Here is a 27,330-nt window from a genome sequence, read left to right on the forward strand (position 1 = left end):
AGCGCCGCTGCGCCGGAGTCGGCTGATTGGCTGTGTGTGATGCCAGGCGCGGGGGCGTCGCAGAGCCGGGCGGGGCTGGTAGTTGGCGTCGAGCGAGCGGGGTCACTGCGGGGCGGGGGCGGGAGCGCGCAGCTGGGCAGGGGGAGGGCGGGGCGGGGCGGGAGGAGAGGCGCTGCTGATTGGCTGTGTGTGATGCCAGGTGGGGCGGGGCGGGGCGGGGCTGCATCGGCACTGGCCGAGGCCCTGCCCCTCAGCACGGTTACGTCGCAGTCTCCAACACGGGGCTTTGCTGGTAGCGGGGACCTTGAGGGCAAACCATAGGTGCGACATTGCACTCTGAACGGGATGACCTTTTTAAGCATTTCTTTTCAAAACACGAACACGAAGTTTTGTCTCAACGAGACCGAGGCCAGAAACGTGTGCGTTGCCCAGGCCGAGCTGCTCAGGCTGAACCCGTAGCGCTAAAGCCAGCGCTGCGCTGCGCTGCCTGCGGCGCCTGGTCTTCCCCAGCTCTTTGCAACACGGGAGTTGCTGCTCGTCTCTTTGCTTCAGGCAAACCCGAGCGGCAGCTGCGAGGTGGCTAATGGAGAGGGGCTGGTTCTTTGGGGAAGCGATGGCAAAGAGCAAGGGAGTTTGCTGGAGCCTGTCCTGAGACAAATGAAAAAAAGGCTGAAATACATCATGCCGCCTTTTCCTCCAAATTTCCCCAGAAATGGTCTCCTATCCAATGACAAGCACAGCTGGCCGTGCAAGGGATGTGCAGTCTCTGCTACTGGATGCAGAGGCATCACAGGTGTTGGGACCTGGTGTCTGCGGGAGTCGGAGGCCATCACGTGTCCTCCTTCATCGGGATGATCCACCGAGCCCTCCTGCATGATGCCAGAGTCCTGCCTCAGTCTCTCTACCTGAAGGTTAGTGCTGTGCCACAGGCTGTTGTGTGGTTGTGGACTTGAGGTCAGCTTGTCGTCCCCTTGTTTCCCGCAAGGAGTGCCCCGTCTATCCAACGTAGACAGGAGAGGGGCACTGTAAGCAGGAGGTAGCTTGTATGGCACGGTAGATGAGTAGAGACATGAGTGTCTGAAGTTATAATCCATGTTATGTGGGCCACTGATGTGTTCTGGGTTGATGAGGGAGCAAGGCTTTCATGTGGGTTTGTTGCGAAGCCTGGTGCCAGCAAGCCTCAGTGCAAATCGGAGCTGGGTGCAAATAGGAGTTAGGTAGGCTGATGCTTGAGGGAAGCTGTCTGGGATTGTGCATCTCTGATTCCCTTAGTCTAGCGGGTCAACCTGTACTGTGCATTTCCAGGAGGGCGCACTGTGACAGGGCTGGAGAGGGAAGGTGAGTGCCTGACTGCGAGTGAAGGGAGCAGGATGGGTGGGACTGCAATGTGAAAGTGAAACTCTTTGCATCCTGCCAGCCCAGCAAGGGCCTTGGCCACCTCGAGAGGAAGAAAAATGGATTTCTCAAGCTGAACCTGCTCACTTTGGCTCTGCAGGGTGAGTTCAGCATGCGCAGCACTTTGCTTGTCTATAAACAGTTTGGATGGGTCTGTTTTTATGTTTCTCCAGGACGGGCAGGTTTCCTGTTAGAAGAGAAGGGTGCGGTGGCAGGAGAGCGTGTGGGGCGATGAGTATTGCCTTCCCCAGGAAGGAGCTTGCACAGAGCTGGGATCCCCTTGTTTGGCAACCTGTGATTGCACAAGCTGGTGTTTCCACTAGATGCAGAGGAGTGTCTGGGCTGTGCTGGTCCCTGCAGCACCCCAGGGAGCTGGCAGGTGTTTTTCAGCAAGGTACAGGGGGGCAGAGAGAGGGAGGGCCCTGGTCCATCTGCCTGCTGCCCTGCCCTGGTCTCCAGCATGACCGTGGCAGGGCATGAAGCACAGGGAAGGAGGCAGGCTGGGAAATGGGTGCAGAGAAGGCCATTGCTAACACCACTGAGCAGGGAGGATGCCTGGGGAGGAGAGGGGGGGAGAAACACAAACAGGGAAGTAATGGAGCACTATTGCATGCTGGTCAGGTTGCTGATCAGGTGCTTCCCTTTTTCCATCCGACATCTGCACAAAACTGTCCCTTGCTGGAGACTGAGGCTGGGTGCAGAGAAACCCCCAACACGACACAAACAATTCCATGAATTGTAAAACACAAGTCTCATGTGAGAGTCATGACCCACCTTCGGTACTGTGGGCTATTAGCAGCAATAACTGAATGAAAAAAGGTGCTGCCGCCGTGTGCAGCTTTGCCTGGGTTTGCTCAGTTACATTTCACAAAGACTGTGTGTGCAGACAACCTAAGGCAGGATTAAAAACATTCCCTGGAGATCCCTGTTGTGGGAAGGCAAAAACCACATGACTTTGTACGGTACATGCTTTTTGTCTGAAGTCCCAGGCGGACTCTGGGAGATAGAAACTGTGTTGGTGATGTTACAACAGTCTTGCCAAGTACACCTGCTTGTAAAGTCTCCCTGGTTGCCCTCCCTTCTGTGTGAGTGAGTGTTTTCTCTGGGAGGTTCATGCACCAGGATTTACTTTGCTTCTGCAAGGGTTTGTGTAAAGGCAGGTTTCAGTCAGGGAGTGCTGCGAGCAGCACAAATGCTCAGAGCCCAAGACACAGGTCAGGCAAGTCAGCTCTTGAGACCACACTGTTTTCTGGCAAGCAGTTATCAGCACTGGGCTGAGATTCCTGGAAGAAGGCTTTGCGAGGTCCCTCCCAGTCCTAACGTATATGAAATCTATAAGCCGGGGGGAGTCCGTATGGCAGAGGGGATGTGGTGGGATGTGGTAGAGATGTTCAATGAAGTGCTCTAACTTAAAGCACTTTAGCCTGATACCACATTCATCTGGGGTTAACTTAGAAGCAGGATCCAGCATTTTTTAAGATCTCTATGTGCCATGGACATCTGCTCAGTTACAGATGTAGAGCCCTTTTCGTGTGCTTATTGTGCGATAAGTGTCTCTTCTGTACCCAGCCTGAAATAACGACAGTGAGAAATTATAGTGACCTTGAATTGCTTGCTCTGTGATATTGCCTGCTCATAATGTAGATCACGATTCTGCCTGGGAGTCACCATTTGGTGAGCTTTAAAGTGCAGCAGACACTGGTAGATTCATAGATTTCTAGAGTCGGAAGGGACCTGGTAGATCATCGGGTCCGACCCCTTCTCCAGGCAGGAAGGAGCGCTGGGGTCAAGTAAGCCCAGCCAGATGCCTGTCTAATCTCCTCGTGACCACCTCCAGGGTAGGGGAAAGCACCACCTCCCTTGCAAGCCTATGCCATCGTTTGGCAACCCTTACCGTAAAGAATTTCTTCCTTATGTCCAATCTAAACCTATTCTCCTTCTGTTTGTGGCCATTATTTCTGGTAACCCCGAGGGGTGCCCTGGTAGACAGAGTGTCCCCTATTTTCTGCTGCCCCCTCCTCGTCCCCGCTGAGTTTGGAGGCACCCACAGGATCGCCTCTCAGCCTCCCCTTGCAGAGGCTGCAGAGATTCAGATCCCTCAGTCTGTCTTCATTGGGTCTTCCCCCTGCAGCAGGCTCACCTTTCAGAGTTTGGGTTGAGTCTCCAATCAGGAGGCAGCAGGAGAAATAAAGTCCCGCCCCTTTTCTGAGGGGAGGGGGAGAAGAGCTCCCCCGGACCTGATTGCAGACTAAACTAAGACTTGGAGGCGGAGCCCTGGCGCATATAAAAGGAGCTGCGCGCCCAGCACCAGGGCAGATGTGGTGGGGGACTGGAGAAAAGCGGGGCCAAGAAAAGCTGGGGAGCTCTCCCCCAGCGGGCAATAGGCCCAAGGCTCCTGAAGCTGCTGCTGGAGGAGCAGCCTTGGGAGCGGTGCGAGACTGCTTGTCTGTTGATGGCGCACAGGGACGGTGCACTGAGACCTGGCCCTGGGAGCGGTGCGAGGCTGCTCAGGCCCATCACGGTGCACGGTTCAGTGCAGGGAGCCCAGGCTTTGGGAGCCGCAAGCAGCAGCTCGAGCCTGCAACCCTGGCAGGGCCTTGGGGGCTGCAGTGAGGCAGCTCAGGTCCCATCTCCCAGCAAGCAGCCAGGTCCCACAGTGCACAGGGTGGTGCATGGGCCAAGCCTTGGGAGCCAGGGAGCAACGGAGGCTGCTTGGGCTAACCACCCAGTGTGAGGATGGACAGCTGGAGCCTGAAGGACCAGCTTGTGCTAAAAGAGCCCTTGGTGCCGAAGCCAGGGCATGGGGAAATAGCAGTGCTGCAGCGCGAGGCCCAGCACCCAGGAGCCAGCGGTTGAGAGGAGCTGAGCCCTTGGTGCCCAGAGCGGGGCACAGGGTGGGGTGGAGCCTCACGGTGCAGGAGAGGCCTGGAGAGGCACTCCAGCAGAGGAGACCCCATTGAGCTGCACCCTGACCTCCGCCACCTGAGGGAGCGCGAGTCATTGGGCTCTTGGGTCCCAGAGAGGAAAGAAGTTTGGGCGGGCAGACCCAGAGAAGGGGCTTCGCGAGCAGCCCCCTGCCTCATCAAGGCCTAAGGAGAGGGGTACCTGGTGCTTCCTGGACACCCCATTTCCCCTCCAAGGGACCCCATTGGAAGAAGGACTGTCTCTTGCCATGGGTCAGGGACTATAATAAGGAATGGAAGTTACTAAGATTGTTCAAGTTTGAGCCTCATTTTGTAATTGTAATGTTTCATATACTATAGAGTCAGAAGGGAACCACTGGATCACTGTGTCCGCCCCCTGCCCCTGGCAGGAAAGAGGACCGAGGTCAGACGACCCCAGCCAGGTGATTGTCAAGCCTCCTCTTGAAAACCTCCAAGTTAGGAGACAGCACCACCGCTCTTGGCAGCCCATTCCAGACTCTGCCACCCTTACTGTAAAAAATGTCTTCCTAATGTCTAACCTAAATCCACTCTCCACTAGTTTGCACCCATTATTTCTAGTTACTGCCTGGGGCGCTCTGGTAAACAGCGCATCCCCAATTCCCTGCTGTCCTCCCCTCATGAACTTATAGGCAGCTACAAGGTCACCCTCAGCCGTTTGTAAAGGCTGAAGAGATCCAGATCTCTCAACCTCTCCTCGTAGGGTCTTTCACGGAGGCCACTAATCATGCAAGTGGCCCTCCTCTGAACCCTCCCCAGATCCTCTGTGTCCCTCTCGAAGTGCGGCGCCCAAAACTGGACACAGTACTCCAACTGCGTCCTGACCAGTGCCGCATAGAGGGGGAGCAGCACCTCCCTTGATCTGTTGGTCATGTCTCTACTAATGTTGTATTGTGACGGGTTAAGAGTGTTATTTGGGGTTTGACCTTGGTTATTGGTCAATGTTCACTGTGTAAACATATGTATATGATGTTTAGTTTTATGTTTATGTATATTATAACTCAAGAAATTGTATATAGTTAAGAAGTTTGGGGCTTGGGCTAACTCTATAGAGGAAAGAGGGATCTGCTCGAAATTCTGGCATCCCTCTCACAGCACCCCCTCCTGCCTACCCATCCCATCCTATTGAGAATAGGGCACACCCTTGGGTACACCCGGGTTACACCTGCAGGCCCTCAGCCATGTGAGTAGCCCTTCTCTGAACACTCTCAAGGTTATCCACATCCCTCTTGAAGTGCAGTGCCCAAAACTGGATGCAGTACTCCACCTGCGGCCTCACCAGTGCTGCATAGAGGGGAATTATCACATAGAGGGGAATTATCACTTCCCTAGGCCTGCTCGTGATGCACCTGCTGATGCAAGAAAGAGTGCGGTTAGCCTTCCTTATTACCGCGTCACACTGGCAACTCATATTCATTTTTGCATCAACCAAGACTCAGATCTCATTCCAGTGTTGTGGTACTCTGAATGGTGCCCCCGTCTCCACCTCCCCCCCCCCCGAGTCTATAGGTGTGACTTCTATCTGCCTGTCCTCTGGCCCCATCTTTATTAGAAAGGATGTATATTGTTCCCTAACATATAGAGCAACGCCCCACCCTGCTTTTTCCCCAATCTATCCTGCCTGTATAGCCTGTAGACTGTAGCTTTCAAGGCCTACTGCCCAGTCATGGGTAGGGTCCCACCAGGTTTCTGTTAGACCAACCAGGTCGAGGTCTTTGTTTGCAAGCAGGAGTGCAAGTTCCTCCTGCTTGTTTCCCATACTTCTAACATTAGTATACAGACCCCTAAGCCCCCCGATAGGTGCCCTTAGTATTCCCCTATCCTGATTTTTAGTGGGCCCCTAAGTACTTACAAGGTTATTTCCAGTGTGAGGTTCGTAGCTTGTCCTACCCAATCTCATCCTGACCTCGGCATCCCCGTCCCTTGATGAAGCTAGTTTAAAGCTCTGTGTAGGAGGTCTTCCAACCTGTAAGAGAACAGACTCTTACCTTTTGGAGAGAGATGTAGGCTGTGCCATCCCAGCAAGGTCTTATCCTGGAAGTAAGGATCATGGTCTAGAAAGCCGAACCCCGCACTGTGGCACCAGCTCTGAAGCCATGAGTTGACCTCCTCGATTCAGTTCCTGTGGTGCTGGCCACGGCTGCTGACCGGGAGGACGGATGAGAAGACTATTTGTGCCCTTGAGCCTCTAAGCCTGTCTTGCAGAGCCATGTAGTCAGCCATGACCCGTCCCAGACTACTCCAGGCAGCATCATTCGTTCCAGCATGGATGAGGACCATGGGGTAGTAGTCAGTGCACCTGGAAGCCTCGCTGCAATGTCCCAAGTCCTAGCTCCGGCAGGCAGCAGACCTCCCGTACTGTAGGATCCGGGCGGCAGATGGCTCTCTCCATTCCTCTCAGGAGGTAGTTGCCCACCACGATGACTCGAGATCTTCTCCGGTGGCTGCCCGGTTGCCTCTCAGCCTGTCTGCTGGTAGCTGTGGATGTGGCCTCCATTGCTGTACTCTCTCCCAGTGATGCTAGGGCATCATACCTGTTTCCCAAAAGCACTGGGGGAGATGTACCAGTAGTGCAACGTCTAGGTCTGCAACGTCTGGATCTGGAGGTGACTTGTCTTCCATGCTTCTGCATTGTCCACCATCTGTGGCGCCTTCCCTCTGGGTGTGTGGTCCTGCAGAGAATGGAAGCACCCGTCAGTCTCTTCCTCACCTGCCCTGATCCCCCGCTGCCTGCTGACCTCCACCTGAGTTCCCTCACCTGCCCCTCCAGGGCCTCAACTTGGGCACGCATGGGACAGGTGAGGGGACTCCTGGTTTGCCCAGGCCCCAGAGCCCCTGCCAGGCAGCTGCCACAGACAGGGGCTGGGGTGTTGCCAACCCCTCCAAATGCCCCATCTGGGTGCTAGCCTCAAAGCAGCTCCGAGCCAGAGGTGACACCAAGGCTAGGTCCCTGGCTGCGCTTCATGTTACCACCCACATCGCTGTCCCCCTCCTCATTAGCTTACCTGAAGTCTCTGTCTGGAGTCCTCCTCTGTGGCAGGGGCTCCTGACGCATGGAGTTTCAGCCCCCCCCGGTAAACCTGAACTCCCTTGCAAGCTCCGGCACGCTCCTGAAGAGCACGCCTGCTTCCCCGGCCTGTTCACCTGGCTTGGGAGCACAGGTCCCAGCCAGCGCCACTAAGTAGGGACTGGAGGGGAAAAAAAACCCTTCCCAATTCCCTACAGCTAGATGGTCTGGCTCCTCCTTGCCCTTCCCCGCCCTTGCCCACTTACCTTTCTGCAGTGGCTTCTCTCTCGCTGGTCCCGCCGCTCCGCTTGGTTGGGTCGGTGGAAAGCTGAGGGCTCACGTGAGCTGCCACACACGTGTGCCTACTCCGGTGACCACTAGCTCATCTGTCTGCTTTGGCTGCATTTAGCCATCATGACTGCAGACACGAGTTATGATGTCAAAGGCATCACATTTGCTGATGTACCAGTTCTCCTCCACATAGCACCAGGCTGTCTGTGATGGTCTTCATTTTTGTCTGGCTGAGAAACACCAGTATCTGTTGTAGGTTCAAGTGCTCCTTGCACACCTCTAATAAAGCTATTAAATTGGCAACAGGTGATTAAAATACTGCAATGTCAGGGTCCAGTACAATAAAGGACATGTCCATGGAGGTGAGCAGGTAACCCAGTAGCATATACCTGGATTAGGATGCAACTAGAGCTGCACCAATACATTGGTCTGATATTGGATCGGTACCAATATAAAGAAAATTGGCTGTATTGGAAAACAGCCCAATGCAGCCGATAATTTGGCTGACAAATGCCTGTGTGTGTGCACAGCTGCAGTGAAGCACTCAGGCAGCGAGGAGCATAGCCTGGCAGCATGAAGAGCTGCATGCAGCTGGTAAGTCTCTTGTGGTGGAAAGGGAAGGAGGAGGGAAGGCGCGTGGGGGGACAGAGCAATGCCCCCAGCAGTTAGGGAGGAGGTAGGGGTGCAGGCCGGAGCCACAGCTCAGTGGGAGGGTGGTTCCCACCACTGAGCACACCTGGGGAGGGCACAGAGTGGGGGGCATGTGCCCACAGATCTGCACAGGATGGGGGGGTTTGCAGGTGTGGAGTGGAGCTGGGGCTGCACCAGGCACTTCTCGGCGGGGGTTGAGCTTAGGGTGAGTGGTGCTGGGAGGGGGGCTATGGAGGAGGCTGCAGCCACCCCAAATTTCACTGTAGCCCCAGTCCAGCACCGCCACTGCCCACCTGGTGTTGCCCCGGCTCTTCCTGCCTCCAGGAAGCAGAGCCGGGGGGGGTTGGGGGGGTCAAGACCAGCGGTGCTGGTCTCACCTGTCCACTCTGTCACCACTGCCTCCTATCTGTAACGGTCTTGGAGCACTCTGATTGGTTGTTTCAGACAACCAGAGTGCAAATAAAGCGTTACGGACGGACAGACAGACAGACAGACGAAGGCTTTTATAACATTATAATCCTGGTTCAGCTCTGCTGAGCACTGTGCTGAGCCCTGAGAAGAGCGGTGCGCTTTGTGCTTGTTCGAATGTTCTGTGCACAAATGAAAACCATGCCACTTGTATTCCACATCTTTGGACTTTTGTGGCCACCAGCCATGCACTTCCACTTCCTACACTGTTGTGCCTTCTGTGTGATGTCTTCCTTAAGGTATATCGTGGCCTGAATACATCAAATCCAGGTGAATTTCTTGTACTCCATCAATACTGATGCCTTCTCTCATTGTACATGGGCAAATAGGTCTCTACTGCTAAGGTTACATTTGGTTAATTGTGCTTCAAAAGTAAATGCAATGACTTTTTTTTGCCCTGTACATTTTTATATTGGTTCTGATGACACTGCTTCCTACTTGGGCAGTGTTTGCACCTCAGGTACAATCACTGTATTTCTGACTGTGGAAACAAGAGTGCTCAAGATTGTATTTAAGAGGATACCTCACTTGACCATATGATTTCCTGACTGTAATGGAGTTCCCTTGCTCTGGCCTTTCCTTTTGAGAATGCAGGGCTGAGAAAAGGGGGACAAGCACAGAGAACAATTTCAAAAGCTGATAGTAGTGACAAGAAATCTCCATCAGGAGAGATGGAAGTAGGAAAGTACCATGATTTGCTGTTCTTAAAGAAACTAGAACGATGCACGAAAATGCATAGCAAGGTGGAAGTGTCAGTGCAGGGAGAGAAGGGCTGGAAACACTGAGGCGTTAATGGAAGGTCAGCAAAGAACATACAGAGGAGAAAAAGGTGAAGGTGAAGATGTGAGAGGAGGGGAAGCATCAATGCAACCACAGTGGGCAGAAAGTCAAGTACTATACAGAAACTTGCCCACCCTTAACTGAAGTTGAAGGGAAAAAATGAGTGTGTAGGAGATGTGCAGTGTTACTGGAGCAAGGCCAATCAGAAAGGTACCATGTTGGATAGTTCCTAATGAAGTCTGTGGGTTAGCATTGGGTATGAAGTGTTGTGGGGTGCAGGAAAAAGGTAGGGCTTGAGACAAGGTTAAGCAGGTGCACCAGGTCCCCCAGGCTGGCACAAGCGACCTCCTCGCACTAGCCAACCATGCACACAGACACACCGCAGCACTGGACACCGCCACACACCGGGCAGCAGTCTGGGCTCCCAGCCGAGTGCCCTCTGGCCAGGCAGAAAACAGCAGAGACAGTCCAGGAACAACCCCCCATCCCCTCCACAGCAACTCTCCACATCCCACAATCTCCTGCTACTCCAGCCTTCATTCACCGCAACATCTGCCAGGCACAGCAGCCAAGCTCAGTACTGCTGTTTGCCAAATATTACAGCCATTCCTTGCAACAGGTCACATTAATGACAATATCCAGTGTGTTGTATTGCAGTCTACAAATATCCAAATTAGATCATTAACTTGGTACGTGACGCACAGAAACGCACAAACTGTCTGAGGGCACATGGAGAAGGTTTTCCTTTTTCGCAGTCACTGCAATTTCATGATGTTCATACACGGCTCACAGTTAGTATTTAATATGGGTTTTTTTTTAAGTTTTGGGTAGTTCCAAATAGTTCATGATGGCTGGACCTAAGACACTGATGGGAGTCCTTTTGGGACTTGTGGAAAACCCCTCAGAGGAAGATTATAAATGCTTTAAATTTATATTATCTGAGTTCTCATTTGACAATAAACCTTCAGTTGCCTGGTGTGCGCTGGAGAAGGCTGAGAGGACATGTTGTGAAACTCTTGAAGCGATATAATGGAAACGTATAGTTCTAGCTAAGAAAAAGCAGAAGAAAGAAGAGTACTTCCCGATCTGGATGAGGAAGACTATAGAGTGGGGAAGATTCCTCAACATGGGGGATGGGGAGGCTTTTCTGAAGGGAAGCTGAGGAAGGGAGGGGACTTGAAGTGAGTAGTGGGTTGGAAAGAAAGAAATTCATAAAAGAACCAGGGTGGACCTGCTTCCACAAGCCTGCACCACTCCAGCTCACCAGGATCTGTCCAAGCAGCTGTTGTCCCCGCTTCACCAGTAGCTGCCCAGGGCCCAGGTACCTGCAGCAGCAGCAGCCAGAGGTTGGCAAGTCCTCATTTCAGCAGCCCCTGAGGAATTGCCATCCTCACCCTGCGACTCTTCCCCCAGGCACAGCACCAAGTTCTTAGGACAGCGGCTGTTGCCACAGGTTGAAGCCTGGTATTTGCAAATGAGGCCATTAAGCATCTTGGATACAATCTGGCATGCAGAAAGGCATAATGTGGTGAATGTGAGAGCAGATGGGAAGGGGTTGCTTTCTGTGCAGTAACTGTGTGCGCTTCATCACGCAATTGCAACTTCGTCATATCCATAGGTGACTCCTCTAACCCATTATTTTTTCACTTTCAGACTTTTCCTAATATCTCACCATGGCCAGAAAACCTGACATCCTTTCACATCTGCAGGAGCTCACAGAGGAGAATTTTAAAGAATTCAGATACCGGTTATGCAGCTTGGCATTTGATGACAAATCCCCAGTTTGCCGTAGCAAGCTGGACAAGGCTGGCTGTGTAGATGTTGCAGCTCTCCTGAGAGAGCACTATGGTGAGGAGAGAGCAGTGGATGCGGCTATCGAAACCTTCAATATGATCAATCGGAGGGACTTGGCTGGGAAACTCCAAGCGGAAAAGGACGGCGGTAAGGAGTCCAAAGCTAATGCAGTCTCCACCTCCCATGAGTCATTGCTCGATTAAATAACCCCATCCACAACAGCTGTAGTAGGAGCAACAGCAAACTGGCAGCAATTAGAGAGGCCAAAACTCAGAGAGAGGCCAGAGTGAGTCACTGGCAAGTGGGGGTGAGGCCTGGCCGCCTGGTTTGCAGCTGCATTGTCAGGAACACGGGAAGGACCAAGCTGCCTGGGGCCCTGGTCCATGTTGTAGAGTGTCCTGGCTCTGGCAGTGGCCAGCAGTTCAGATAAAGTCCTCAGAAACCCCGCAGTGTATGCAGTTATAGAGTAATTTGCCCAGAGAGGTGAGTTCTTAATAACTCTGATGCTAGCTTGTATTTCAGAACAAGTGTGTTTATAACTGTCAAAAATCTTGCTTGCTGTTTAATGTTTCCTGTTTCAGCTGTGTGGCCCTGGTGGCCCCTAAAAATATCTAATCCTTTGCTAATCTTGTTAAGGGTTTGACCTGGGCATGTGGTGACAGTGAGCTCCAGAGAACATTCCTGCTTTGTGTGCAATAGACTTTTATTTAATGGTTTTAAGTCTGCCACCTTTCAGTTGCATGGACTTTGGGTCCTCAGCTCCTGGCCTGCAGGACAAATCCAGCTCTAGGTGCAGTGTTATCCAGTCCTGTAGCGAGCCCCAGGCCCTGTGCACTGAATTGGGTGTGTGATCCCAGCACACAGGACTGGGTGAATGTCACACCAGGTCCCAGGGCCAAGTCTCAGTATGGATGACAGGGAGGGGGCAGCATCAGTCTGCTGGGACCCAGTTCCCAGTGTCAGGGCCTGGGAGGGAGTGGCATTAGGTCCCCAAGGCCTAATCCTGGTGCATGGGGGTAGCACTTGGCCCCAGGGCCTAATCCTGGCATGCAGGGCAGGGTGGAGGGTTCTGGGGACTTGGTCTGGGCCACTCATCTGGCTTGCCAGGCCACAAGCCTGAGCAGCACTGGCATAGACAATACATGCTTTTCTTCCCAGGCTGCCTTTCTTGCTTCATTTGCATTTTTGTGCTCTTCTCACTCCCCTTCTTACCTGTCTCCTCTCTCAGCTAATAAGCCTCACCCCTTTCAGCCTGCTCATATGACAACTTCTGCAAGCTCTTAATTATCTTGTGTTTATTTTTCTCTGGAGAAGTCCTCACTGAAACATGCCAAGTGAAGCCCAGGTCTTTTTCTTTAGCTGATGCAGTACATATAATCAGACTCCAGTGAGATGCACGGGTAGTTCCAAGTATTCCTTTCCATTTGCATTCCTTAGCATTTATCAACAGGAAACCTCATTTGCCATCATGTCACCTGCTCACCTAGCTTCTCAACTCTTCACCATATGTCAGAATCCATATGTCTGGCTAGAGGGCCGCACCCAGAGAGTCATGGTGGATGGGTCGGTCTCGACCTGGAAGGGTGTGGGCAGTGGGGTCCCGCAGGGCTCGGTCCTTGGACCGATACTCTTTAATGTCTTCATCAGTGACTTGGACGAGGGAGTCAAATGTACTCTGTCCAAGTTTGCAGATGACACAAAGCTATGGGGAGAAGTGGACATGCCGGAGGGCAGGGAACAGCTGCAGGCAGACCTGGATAGGTTGGACAAGTGGGCAGAAAACAACAGAATGCAGTTCAACAAGGAGAAATGCAAAGTGCTGCACCTAGGGAGGAAAAATGTCCAGCACACCTACAGCCTAGGGAATGACCTGCTGGGTAGCACAGAGGTGGAAAGGGATCTTGGAGTCCTAGTGGACTCCAAGATGAACATGAGCCGGCAGTGTGACGAAGCCATCAGAAAAGCCAATGGCAAGTTATCGTGCATCAGCAGATGCATGACGAATAGGTCCAGGGAGGTGATACTTCCCCTCTATAGGGCGCTGGTCAGACCGCAGTTGGAGTACTGCATGCAATTCTGGGCGCCACACTTCAAGAAGGATGCGGATAACCTGGAGAGGGTCCAGAGAAGGGCAACTCGTATGGTCAAGGGCCTGCAGACCAAGCCGTACGAGGAGAGACTAAAGAAACTGGACCTCTTCAGCCTCCGCAAGAGAAGGTTGAGAGGCGACCTTGTGGCTGCCTTTAAATTCATCACGGGGGCACAGAAGGGAATTGGTGAGGATTTATTCACCAAGGCGCCCCCGGGGGTTACAAGAAACAATGGCCACAAGCTAGCAGAGAGCAGATTTAGACTGGACATTAGGAAGAACTTCTTCACAGTTCGAGTGGCCAAGGTCTGGAACGGGCTCCCAAGGGAGGTGGTGCTCTCCCCTACCCTGGGGGTTTTCAAGAGGAGGTTAGACGAGTATCTAGCTGGGGTCATCTAGACCCAGCACTCTTTCCTGCTTATGCAGGGGGTCGGACTCGATGATCTATTGAGGTCCCTTCCGACCCTAACATCTATGAATCTATGAATCCTCACCCTTGGGCTCTTCTCCCCCTGCCTGCACCAGGGCTGGGTGTTTAGGACCACTAAATGCTGTGACCAGCTGTGGGGATGGGCCCTGTAAGTACCCAGGACACTGGGCCATATGCGGAGTGGCAGGCTTGGAGCAGGCGCTGGGTCTGTGACAACCTGGTCTGACTGTTGCTGTTTATGGCAGTTTCTACTGTTGTGCTGAAGGGGCTGTCAGGAGTGGGGTATTGTGCATTACATGAGTGGACGGGCGCAGTGGAGATGAGGGGCAGGGGGGATTGTGGCCGGGGCTGAGTAGAAGAGGGTGAGCTGATTCCCCTGCTGCTAGGGCCACTGCCTCCCCCAGGGAGCACAGGGCTGGGTGCAGCCCCCTGCACTGTTGAGCCCAGTCCCTTCCTGCCCAGGCTGGCACTTCCCCAAGGCCCCCCCCAGCAGGCACTTCCCAGCTTTGCAGAACCCAAGAACTCCATACCCCTATTCATCACTCCTTGGCACCTACCATCATGGGGTTAGATGTTTCCTCTGGCATTTCTTCACCATCAACAGCCATGAACAGGTCACTCGTCTGTGCATGTATCTAGCCCAGCATTGACCTTGGCTCTGCTCTCTGCCTCCTGTGGCCCTGTCCTGTGTCCATGGATCTGACCCATTAAAGCCGTGTCTGTGGTAGGCCAGTAGGGGGGTGCTACTGTGCAGAGCAACTTGTCTCACTGTGCCCAACCGAAAAACCAAGCCTCGAGTGCCACCCGGGGTGCCTATGTCTGGCTGACCCCTTTCTTGGAGCACACTTGCAAGCCTGGGGTAACCGCTGCCACCACCCAGGGTCTGGTCTTTGTCTGGGCTCTGTGCCCCCCGAGGTACACAGGCTTTGCAGACCTTGAGGGTGCTTAACTCACTGTGAGATCTTGGGGTGCTTCCTTTAGCCTGAAGCACAGAAAATAACCTGTTTTGGTCAGCCAAGCAAAGGGAGCAAAAAGGCTTGCCCAATCCCTCTCAAACATTTACTTCCAGGCTTGCCCTGCCAGGATGTTGCAGTGCCTCAGAACATGGGCTGGCATGCCTGCCTGGCCCCATGGGGCTGGCAGGAGATGTAGCAGTTCTGGACACAAGGGAAGTCGTGTGTGGCACCAGGACCAATGGCCATGTATGGGCTGTGACAGAATGGGGCCCTGCTCTGTGATCTTTCTACCTCTGTGATGCCGAAACTTGCAGTGAGGGATGGAGGAGTGGTGCAGGGGCAGTCTATGGACCAAATCAGGTCCATGCACCTGATTGGCCCCAAAATCATGTGCATCAGATCTGTGTTTAAACATCACAAATTCTCTGATTAAAAATGATGGTGAATTTTCTGATTTAAAAAACCAAAATCCATTTTTTTCTGCAATTAGAATGAAACGCCACTATACATAGTGGTATCAGTTGAACACAGTGTTTTACTAATATAGTTACAATTTTAAAGCAATTTGGAAACTACCAGTGCCTCAAACACTATAACAAAATAAATACCCATTTATTTTGGTGTTTGATTTTTTTATCATGGAAAATCAAAGCTCCCCCTGCCCCCTTCACTCACCGGGACCTGTGCCCAGCTGCAGCTGTTTCCCCACCACTGCTTTGTGGCACTGATATGCCACTGCCTGGCCCACACCTTTGCCCCTCACTCCCCACCTACAGCTGCTTCCCCCCCACCAGCTTGGCCAGAGGGACCGCCACCTGCCAGGGCCACAGGATCAGGGACCTTCTGAACCCCCAGCAGTGCCTGAGCCCTGGCTGCTGCCTGCAGGAGACCCTGGCTGCTGTGGCCACAGTGGAGGGCAAAGCCCAGCTCCTTTTCCCCAGGGGTGGCCCAGCTGGAGCCGGCCCACTCTGCTCTGCCCTGCTGTGCCAGGTCCCACCTGCTGGGCGACAGAGGCCCCTGGGGGAGGGCAGGAGGGTGGGGAGCACCAAGCCCACAGCCACCAGCCTGCATTCAGCCCATCCCATGCACAAATCTGGGGGGCATGTGCCCCCTATGCCCCTCCATGGGAGTGTACACGGCAGTGGGGACTCAGCCACCCCGCCAACCCCCAGGCAAGCCATTCATGGCTCCTGCTCCCTGCCTGGGGCCTGTGTCCGGGCATCCTGAGCCCCATGCACCATCCCAGCTGGGCAGCAGCCCCAGCTCTGCCCAACTCTCCCCCTGCCTCCCTCCCTATGGGGACCTCATTCCTCCTCTCGCCCCCTCCCCGACTTACCTGCAGGAGCTGCTCTCATGCTGCCTGGCTGACATGTACACGTGTGCACACGCACATGCACGACAGCCCTGCCTGATCCCTGCTGCCCCCAGCCCACTGCTGCCTGGAACACTGCCAGCCTGCAAGGGGAACCCCGTCTTTCCTGGTTTTCTCCCTAAAAGGAGAAAATGTAAGTTATTCTCCTTAAAATGAGGAAATCCAGGTTTAACTGCACTTTTCTGTGGCGGACAGAAAACCCGGATGCTAGCTGATGAGACATGTCTCCAGTGCTGTCCGATCTTGTCTTCCCTGCCCTATCTCCTCCGGGCACAGCAGCTTCTGCTCTGTCCCCAGAACCCACCTTTAGGGCTCCCGGGTCCCGCTTGTGATGCCCACTGTGACACCCAGAAGGCTGGGCACATGCTGGGCTCAAGTCAGTGCTCAGTGTGGCCTCAGAGGAGCTTCATGGGCTGCTCTGGTAGCAGATTGATTACAAACTCCCCCTAGCTGGGTTCAAGAAGGGGTAGCCAGGCCTCAGGCAGTGCTAGAGAAAGAAGGGAGGTGTGACACCCCTCAGCCATCACCTGTCCAGCAAGAGGATGGCTTCACACCCCACTTGGGGCTGGAGCCGTGGGGCATGTGGAGACTGGCAAACACCTGGACTAGCATGACAGAGAGTGCAATGCTGTCCAGTAGAGGGCAGGCCGAAAGACCCCAGTGCTCCCTGGAAGGAGATAATTGTGACGCCCCTGGCCCACAGGCTGTACACACTGCAGGCTCCTCAGGCTGTTTTCTCTTTAGTGGCCAGGCCAAGGCAGTAGCTAGGAACAGAGGGCAGAGTGATATTTCCCCCAGGGGATGTGCAGTGTAGCTTGTGACTAATTCAGACTCAGCTGACCAGTGTCTGGGGTGAGTCTATTCCTGCTCCCCCACCCCCGCGCACACACACGGGGTGATCAAGTGCCCCCAGTCTAGGAAAAGGGAGGTGATTCCGCATCTCTATAAAGCAAATCCATTACCACCCAGGCTCCCAAACAGATCAACGGGTCACGTGCACACCCCCTGAGACAGCCTGCAGGCAGGGGCATGCTCCCTGGGCCGCCTGCAGGATCCCCGGGACACTGTCAGCACTTGCAGCCACGAGCCTCCCTGAGAGCTGAGAAGGAGACAGTTGTAGAAGACCCCGCTCAGCACTGGACACGGAGGACAACGGGCTGTCTCAGGGGAGCTCCCGCCACCTGTCAGGAGCTTTCGCTTCCCTTTGCATGAACCGGGGTGCTGATTCTTTTGTCTTTTTTTTTTTTAATAGATTTTTTATTTCAATCAGATTTTTTTTACATTTAAATTATAAGTAGTTTTTCCTTTTTAAAAATGAATCAGCTTACAATAAAATTTAATACAGCATAGGCTACAATATAAATTTGGTATAATCTATGAAAAGAATTTAAATAAAATGTGTTGAGTCAGTGAGTCTCTACTAAAAACTCTGGGGTTAAAGGCTGGTTTTCTTCTATATAAGATGAGAGGGAAAAATCTAACTTCTAACGCCAACCTTTAAAAATATGGATGAATATTTCATATAGTAGGGGCTTGGCCCTGCAAGAGATGTACAGTCTCTGTTACTGGATGCAGAGGCATCACAGGTGTTGGGACCTGGTGTCTGCGGGAGTCAGAGGCCATCACGTGTCCTCCTTCATCAGGATGATCCACCGAGCCCTCCTGCATGGTGCCAGAGTCCTGCCTCAGTCTCTCTACCTGAAGGTTAGTGCCAGGTTAGTGCCATGCCACAGGCTGTTGTGTGGTTGTGGACTTGAGGCCAGCTTGTCGTCCCCTTGTTTCCCACAGGAAGTGCCCCGTCTATCAAACATAGACAGGAGAGGGGCACTGTAAGCAGGAGGTAGCTTGTATGCCATGGTAGATAAGTAGAGACATGAGTGTTTGAAGTTGTAATCCATGTTATGTGGGCCACTGATGTGTTCTGGGTTGATGAGGGAGCAAGGCTTTCATGTGGGTTTGTTGCGAAGCCTGGTGCCAGCATGCCTCGGTGCAAATCGGAGCTAGGTGCAAATAGGAGTTAGGTAGGCTGATGCTTGAGGGAAGCTGTCTGGGATTGTGCATTTCTGATTCCCTTAGTCTAGCAGGTCAACCTGTACTGTGCATTTCCAGGCGGGCTCACTGTGACAGGGCTGGAGAGGGAAGGTGAGTGCCTGACTGCGAGTGAAGGGAGCAGGATGGGTGGGACTGCAATGTGAAAGTGAAACTCTTTGCATCCTGCCAGCTCAGCAAGGGCCTCTGCCACATAGAGAGGAAGAAAAATGAATAATTTCTCAAACTGAATCCGCTCACTTTGGCTCTGCAGGGTGAGTTCAGCATGCGCAGTACTTTGCTTGTCTAGAACCAGTTTGGATGGGTCTGTTTTTATGCTTCTCCAGGACAGGCAGGTTTCCTGCTAGAAGAGAAGGGTGCGGTGGCAGGAGAGCGTGTGGGGCGATGAGTATTGCCTTCCCCAGGAAGGAGCTTGCACAGAGCTGGGATCCCCTTGTTTGGCAACCTGTGATTGCACAAGCTGGTGTTTCCACTAGATGCAGAGGAGTGTCTGTGCTGTGCTGGTCCCTGCAGCACCCCAGGGAGCTGGCAGGTGGTTTTCAGCAAGGTACGAGGGAGGGAGGGAGGGAGGGAGGGAGGGAGGGAGGGAGGGAGGGAGGGAGAGCACTCAGGAAGTGGGGGCTGGCAGGAGCTGTAAGACAAGTGAAAAAGGAGACCTGAGCCCAGGGTGCAGGACAGGGAGCAGAGCTGTCTGGAAGAAAATCAGCCTTCTCCACACAGAAAGACTGGCTCTCACATGCAGGGTATCCAGGAGAGAGACTCAGACCTCTATATCCTTTACGGTCCTTGTCCGTCCCCACCCTGTGGAGAACCACAGATACCCCCAGCACCCAGCAAGCCTCCAGTCCCAGCAGACTGCCCTGGTGCTGAGGGCCCTGGTCCATCTGCGTGCTGCCCTGCCCTGGTCACCACCATCACCGTGGCAGGGCATGAAGCACAGGGAAGGAGGCAGGCTGGGAACTGGGTGCAGAGGAGGCCACTGCTAACACCACTGAGCAGGGAGGATGCCTGGGGAGGAGAGAGGGGGAGAAACACAAACAGGGAAGTAATGGAGCACTATTGCATGCTGGTCACTTTGCTGATCAGGAGCTTCCCTTTTTCCATCCGACATCTGCACAAAACTGTCCCTTGCTGGAGACTGAGGCTGGGTGCAGAGAAACCCCCGACACGACACTAACGATTCCATGAATTGTAAAGCACAAGTCTCATGTCACAGTCATGACCCACCTTCGGTACTGTGGGCTATTAGCAGCAATAACTGAATACAAAATGGTGCTGCCGCCGTGTGCAGCTTTGACTGGGTTTGCTCAGTTACATTTCACAAAGACTGTGTGCAGACAGCCTAAGGCAGGATTAAAAACATTCCCTGGAGATCCCTGTTGTGGGAAGGCAACAACCACATGACTTTGTACGGTACATGCTTTTTGTCTGAAGTCCCAGGCGGACTCTGGGAGGTAGAAACGGTGTTGGTGATGTTACAAAGGTCTTGCCAAGTACACCCACTTGTAAAGTCTCCCTGGTTGCCCTCCCTACTGCGTGAGTGGGTGTTTTCTCTGGGAGGTTCATGCACCAGGATTTACTTTGCTTCTGCAAGGGTTTGTGTAAAGGGAGGTTTCAGTCAGGGAGTGCTGCGAGCAGCACGAATGCCTGACCTGTGTCCTGGGCTCTGAGTCAAGTCAGCTCTTGAGGCCACACTGTTTTCTGGCAAGCAGTTATCAGCACTGGGCTGAGATTCCTGGAAGAAGGCTTTGTGAGGTCCCTCCCAGTCCTAACATCTATGAAATCTATAAAGTCGGGGGGAGTCCGTATGGCAGAGGATGTGGTGGGATGTGGTACAGATGTTCAATGAAGTGCTCTAACTTAAAGCACTTTAGCCTGATACCACATTCATCTGGGGTTAACTTAGAAGCAGGATCCAGCATTTTTTAAGATCTCTATGTGCCATGGACATCTGCGCAGTTACAGATGTAGAGCCCTTTCCGTGTGCTTATTGTGCGATAAGTGTCTCTTCTGTACTCAGTCTGAAATAACTACAGGGAGAAATTATAGTGAGCTTCCCATTGAGAATCCTTTAATTGGTTGCTCTGTGATATTGCCTGTTCATAATTGCCTGTTCACCATTCTGCTTGGGAGTCACCATTTGGTGAGCTTTAAAGCGCAGCAGACACTGGTAGATTCATAGATTTCTAGAGTCGGAAGGGACCTGGTAGATCATCGGGTCCGACCCCTGCTCCAGGCAGGAAGGAGGAGCGCTGGGGTTAAGTAAGCCCAGCCAGATGCCTGTCTAATCTCCTCATGACCACCTCCAGGGTAGGGGAAAGCACCACCTCCCTTGCAAGCCCATTCCATCATTTGGCAACCCTTACCGTAAATAATTTCTTCCGTATGTCCAATTTAAAATCTATTCTCCTTCTGTTTGTGGCCATTATTTCTGGTAACCCTGAGTGGTGCCCTGGTAGACAGAGTGTCTCCTATTCCCTGCTGCCCCGTCACCCCCGCTGAGTTTGGAGGCACCCACAGGATTGCCTCTCAGCCTCCCCTTGCGGAGACTGCAGAGATTCAGATCCCTCAGTCTGTCTTCATCGGGTCTTCCCCGTGCAGCAGGCTCACCTTTCAGAGCTTGGGTTGGGTCCCAAGCTTGAGACCCTGATGTATTGATTAGTGGAGCCCATCCACCAATCACGAGGCAGCAGGAGAAATAAAGTCCCGCCCCTTTCCTGAGGGGAGGGGAAGAAGAGCTCCCCCGGACCTGATTGCAGACTGTAAACTGTCCAGTGGGGAAGACTTGGGGGCAGAGCCCTGGCGTGTATTAAAGGAGCCTGCAACCCTGGTAAGGCCTTGGGGACTGCAGTGAGGCAGCTCAGGTCCCATCTCTCAGCAAGCGGCCAGGTCCCACGGCGCACAGGGCAGCGCACGGTCCCAAGCCTTGGGAGCCAGGGAGCAGCAGAGGCTGCTTGGGCTAACCACCCAATATGAGGATGGACAGCCGGAGCCTGAAGGGCCATGCTAAAAGAGCCCTCGGTGCTGAAACCAGGGCACGGGGAAATAGTAGTGCTGCAGCGCGAGGCCCAGCACCCAGGAGCCACCAGCAGTGGTGTGGCAGCTGACAGGAGCTGAGCCCTTGGTGCCCAGAGCAGGGCACAGAGTGGGGAGGAGCCTAGCGGTGCAGGAGAGGCCTGGAGAGGTGCTCCAGCAGAGAAAACCTCATTGAACTGCACCCTGACCTCCGCCACCTGAGGGAGAATAAGTTGTTGGGCCCTTGGGTCCTACTGGGGAAAGACGTTTGGGCGGGCAAACCCAGAGAAGGGACTTCGTTAGCAGCCCCCTGCCTAGTCAAGGCCTAAGGGGAGGGGCCCCTGGTGCTTCCTGGAACCCCCCCCCCCCCCCACAAGGGACCCCACTGGAAGAAGGACTATCTCTTGCCATGGGTCAGGGACTATAATAAGGAATGGAAGTTACTAAGATTCTTCATGTTTGCGCCTTATTTTGTAATTAAAATGTTTCATAGATTATAGAGTCGGAAGGTACCCTGTAACAGGTCGCCCTCCCCAGCGCCATCTTCCTGGTCATCTGCGTCTTATGTGAATCATCCTTGAAGCCCTCTTGGAATCCTTCTGTCCCACCCTAATCTCACCTTCCTGCCACATCTTGATGGAAATTATTACTATTATTATTAATAGGGAGACTGCCTATTATATTGGATATGTTAGGGGTCTCTCCTAGGATGGCCTGACCCCTTTTTCTCTTGCTAGGCCTCCCCATCCAAACCCACCACACAGAGTTCGACTCCAAGGCTCTAGCTTTTCCTTCTAGTGCCTGGAGGCTCGTGGTTCCCTTTTCTGCTCCTTTCTGGAGTATGGCAATCCCTGGCCCAGAGGCACAGGTGCTGGCCCCACAACTAGGGGGCCGCACATTCAAAACCAGCGTGCGACCCCACCAGTCCAAACAAAACAAAACAATATACCTGTACCCCCAAGGTGCACCAGGCCTCCCTGGCCTTTTTAAGATTGTCCCTTGAGTGCCAGGGTTTGTGTCGTCCCAAGTTGCTGGCACTTGGGCTCTCTGCAGCCCTATTGCACTCTGCACCTCACTGGAGCTGGGGCTGTGCTCCCCAAAAGCTGTGCCCTCACTGGCACCGGGACTCCCACTCTGGAGTGGGTCCCCAAAATGAGGCATCTTCTGTCCCCTAATATCCTCACCCAAACCGCCAGTTTTTCAGTAATCACAAACAATAATAATAACTGCATGTGCTTAATCAATGCAGCGGGTCCGCTTACATGAACTCTCTTCGAGTCTTGGCTCTGCACCGCTGGCTACAGTCCTGGTTGTGGATGCAGTCATCAGCTTGCAGGGGCTTCCATAGCTTCCCCGTTCCTGCCATGGACTGCTCCCTAGACTTCTTCCTGGAGCTCTCAGGGGCACTGCTTCCCCTCCGGCTGCTGACCCCCCGCCCCATTTACTGCCATTCAACCCAGGGTTTTTATAGTCCTGCCTCTTCTGGTCATCTAACTATCCCTCCCAGTTCTGCAGTTAACCCATTCCTCACCAGCCCTCCGGGCCCAGAAGGTTCTGGCCTTATGGGGGCACACCTTCTTCCTTGTGACAGGGTCAGGGTTCCCTGTCACAGACCCACTGGATCACTGTGTTTGCCCCCTGCCCCTGGCAGCAAAGAGGGCCGAGCTGAGATGACCCCAGCCAGGTGATTGTCAAGCCTCCTTTTGAAGACCTCCAAGTTAGGTGACAGCACCACCTCTCTTGGCAGCCCATTCCAGACTCTGGCCACCCTTTCTGTAAAAAATGTCTTCCTAATGTCTAACTTAAATCCACTTTCCACTGGTTTGCACCCATTATTTCTGGTTACTCCCTGGGGCGCTCTGGTAAACAGTGCATCTCCAATTCTCTGCTGTCCTCCCCTTATAAATTTATAGGCGGCGAAAAGGTCACCCCTCAGCTGTCTTTTGTGAAGGCTGAAGAGATCCAGATCTCTCAACCTCTCCTTGTAGCGTGTCCCTTTTGAAGTGCAGCGCCCAAAACTGGACAAAGTACTCCACCTGTGGCCTGACTAATGCCGCATAGAGGGGGAGCATCACCTCCATCGATCTGTTGGTCATGCCTCTGCTAATGTTGTATTGTGATGGGTTAATAGTGTTATTTAGGGTTTGACTTTGGTTATTGGTTAATGTTCACTGTGTAAACATATGTATATAATATTTAGTTTTATGTTTATGTATATTATAACTCAAAAGATTGTATACAGTTAAGAAGTTTGGGGCTTGGGCTAACTCTATAGAGGAAAGAGGGGTCTGCTCGAAATTCTGGTATCCCTCTCACATCACCCCCTACTGCCTACCCATACCATCCTATTGAGAATAGGGCACACCCTTGGGTGTACCCGGGTTATACCTGTAGGCCCTCAACCTTCTCTGAACCCTCTCAAGGTTATCCACATACCTCTTGAAGTGCAGTGCCCCAAACAGGATGCAGTACTCCATCTGCAGCCTCACCAATGCTGCATAGGTGGGAATTATCACTTCCCTAGACCTGCTTGTGATGCTCCTGCTGATGCAAGAAACAGTGCGGTTAGCCTTCCTTATTACCTCATCACACTGGCAAATCATATTCATGTTTGCGTCAACCTGGACTCTGAGATCTCTTTCCACTGCTGTGGTGCTCGGAAAGCTGCCTGTGGTGGGCCAGTAGGGGGAGCTCCTACGTTGAGCCTCCCACCTCACCATACCCATCCACCTTTTGGACTCCACATGTCTCTCCAGGGGCGCCAAAGCCCTGGCAAACCCCCTTTCAAGCCCAACCGCAGAGTCCGGGGGTAATGTGTGCTGTCGCCACCCCGAGAAGGTACTGTCTGGGTTCTGTGTCCTCGGGGAAACACAGGCCTAATAGTCCTACAGGTACTCAACCCAATACAAGAACTTGGGGCACTTCCCCAAGTCAAGGGCCAAAGAGGATAGTCTCCCTTAGTCCGCTGACCCAAAGGGCGTCCTAGGCAGAATTAAACCCACCCCTCAATAAGTCTCCTACACCAGTCACAAAGGAGAACTTTATTGCTCCCGACAGGATGAGGTAGAATAGAGTAAGAGGTAGAGCACTATCAAGGGATTACCATTAAGCAAAACAGTCTGGCTGAGGTAGCCGTTTGATACGCAAATGCATCACTGAGAGCTGACTAGCTCTCTAGAAATACTTACAAGTATCATTCAGAAGATGGTACAGATCTGGCTCGGAGGTTTCCAGAGAGAGAGCGTTTCCATTGGATCAGACTCTCTCCCTGTGTCCTGATGCTTGGGTCATGCTGGAAAAATGGCTTCTCCTCCTTCTTCTTGGACCAGGCACTTGTATAGCCTTTCTGACCTCAGCAGCCGAGTCCAATAGAAGCCAGCAGTGTTGGTAATTAGCCAACCAATTTAAAAAGCATCACTGGTTACCTGGGCAGATGAACAGGGGATTTTCCCTCCCCCACTGAGGTGACCAGAGGGACCACCCCCTTGGCACCAGGCTTTTGTCACGGCAGGGAGGAAAATCTCCCCTCCCTTAGGAATTCAACCCCAGTGTCCCAAGCTGAACGGGACAGGTTTCTGGAGAGAGACAAAGACGGTGGCATTTCTGCCACACTGCCCCCCCCCCCCCCCAGTCTATAGGTGCGTTGGAGATCCTTTCTCCCCAGATGCAACACCTTACATTTATCCTTGTTGAATTACATCCTATTCTGATTTGCCCGTGTCCCCCATCTGTCCAAATCTGCCTGAATTCGCTCCCTGCCCTCCAGTGTGTTTACTATGCCCCATAGTTTAGTGTCATCTGCAAATTTGGACAAGGTGCTTTCAACACCTTTATCCAAATTGCTGATGAATCAATTAAAGAGTACTGGTCCAAGGACCATTGTCTTGCTGCTGAAACCAGGCAAAGATCGTGCGCACGTTGTCCAGGTCTGTGAGGGTGTCCATGGAAATGTAGAAGTCCTCCAGGCTCAGCTTGGGCTCTTGCCAGGGTGCTGCTGGTGATGTTTGAGAGCTGCAGCTCCCATGAATACTAATCTGCTACTGGGTATTCACTTTGGACACTCTCCTCCACAGGTCTGCCGGGCAAGCAGAGAGGGAGGGTGATAAGCAGCTGAGGGGATGAGGCACCCCCAGTGCCCTCCAAAGGCCCCAGGTGGGAGCTCAGGAGAGATGTTTGGGCAGAGAGCGAGGAGCAGGGACTGGCAGTGCCAGGAGACTGGGCCTTGCTATGTGAACCCTGGGTCTGTCCCAGGTTGTGACCAGGGACAGTGACTGATGCGCCACACAGACTGGCAACTGGAGAGACAGGCGGTAGGGAAGGGGTGATCCATGGGGATTAGTTCAGACCAATGTCTCCTGTGTGTGTCAGGGCCTCGGTGGTCTGGGCAGGGCTGCTGGGCACATTTCTTGGAGCAGGCCAGACTGTGCGAAGGTTCCTCCTACCTTTGCTGCCCCTCATCTCAGCCCAGGGAGACAGACGCCCCCTTCCCCCACACCCCCAAGCTACCCCAAGCCCTGCCTCGTGGCTGCCACCTGTCCTCTTGATGCCAGAAGCAGCAGGTCAGGGCCCGCCACAGGCAGCTCCAGCACACGCTGCTCTCCATGTCCCGGGATCTCTTTCGCCTACAGCCAGAGACTTGCCAGGCACAGCTGCAGCCAGAGCCAATGGGGTCCAACCACAGCAGAGGGCCAGTTGGGGGTTCGGTCTTCCTGGTGACCTCATGCCAGGGCTTTGTGATGTAAGTGACTTGGCCAGTGATTGTTGCACATTATGACATCAGAGGTCCATGAGCCAACACCCAGTCTCCCCTCTGGCTCGCCTGCATTCCCATAGGTCATTGGCTGAGATGAAAGGACTTCTGGGTACTAGACACCCAACAGGCTGGATCATCAATGGCTCAATGTCTAACTGGGAGAAGATAGTGAGTGGGACCTGTCCTGGTCCTGCATTTTGAATATTTTCATGGATGCTTTGCATGGAGGAGAATGATTTGCATGCGCAATCCGACAACCTTGTAAAATGTTCTGTTGGGTACATGGTACAGGATGTGTGTGACAGAAATGCAAGTTGTTTAGTCAATGTATCAAAGGGGACCTGTTGACCTATGCAGTGGTGTCCTTGGTCAGGGGCCTCCCTCTATGAGCTGGGCAAGGACCTCTCCAGAAGCATCCAGAAGTAATTGTTGCTGACCCATTGAAGAGATGCTTTGTACCAAATAAACCTGGTTGAACCTTTGCCACCAGCCCAAGCAGATGGACGTTTGCTCTGCTCCCGTCTCAGCTGGCAGGATCGGTTCATCCATCCTCACACTCAGCCTCTTCTCCCCATGCTTGCACCAGGGCAGGCTGTTAAGGACCAGTAAAGGCTGTGACTGGCTGTGGGGATGGACCCTGTAAGTACCCAGGACACTGGGCTATGTGCAGAGTGGAGCAGGCGCCGGGTCTGTGACAACTTGTTCTGACTGTTGCTGTTTATGGCAGTTTCTACTGTTATGCTGAAGGGGCTGTCAGGAGTGGGGTATTGTGCATTACATGAGTGGACGGGCGCAGTGGAGATGAGGGGCAGGGGGGATTGTGGCCGGGGCTGAGTAGAAGAGGGTGAGCTGATTCCCCTGCTGCTAGGGCCACTGCCTCCCCCAGGGAGCACAGGGCTGGGTTCAGCCCTGCACTTTTGAGCCCAGACCCTTCCTGCCCAGGCTGTCACTTCCCCAAGGCCACCCCCAGCAGGCACTTCCCAGCTTTGCAGAACCCAAGAACTCCATACCCCTATTCATCACTCCTTGGCACCTACCATCATGGGGTTAGATGTTTCCTCTGACATCTCTTCACCATCAACAGCCATGAACAGGTCCCTCTTCCTTGCATGTATCTAGCCCAGCATTGACCTTGGCTCTGCTCTCTGCCACCTTTGGCCCTGTTCTGTGGCCATGGATCCCACCCGTTCAGGCTGTTTCTGTGGCAGGCTAGTAGGGAGTTCTCCTGTGCTGAACAACCCACTTTGTAGATCTTGAGGGTGCTTAACTGACCATGAGATCTTGGGGTGCTTCCTTCAGCCTGAATCACACAAAATAGCCTCCCTTTGTCAGCCATGA

At 53.2% G+C, this 27,330-nt stretch overlaps 1 protein-coding gene across 1 annotated transcript in view; it reads left to right on the top strand.

The window, feature by feature from the left end:
• Positions 1-213: 213 nt before the first annotated feature.
• Positions 214-27,330, top strand: part of LOC132245690 (NACHT, LRR and PYD domains-containing protein 12-like) — an 89,973-nt gene continuing 62,856 nt past the window's right edge. The window contains exons 1-3 of the mRNA XM_059718364.1: positions 214-321; positions 711-911; positions 11,188-11,475. The gene's annotated coding sequence lies outside the window, so the exon portion shown is untranslated. The remainder of the gene's footprint in view (positions 322-710; positions 912-11,187; positions 11,476-27,330) is intronic.

Source organism: Alligator mississippiensis, chromosome 15, assembly GCF_030867095.1.
Source record: "Alligator mississippiensis isolate rAllMis1 chromosome 15, rAllMis1, whole genome shotgun sequence".
NCBI classification, from domain to species: Eukaryota; Metazoa; Chordata; order Crocodylia; family Alligatoridae; genus Alligator; species Alligator mississippiensis.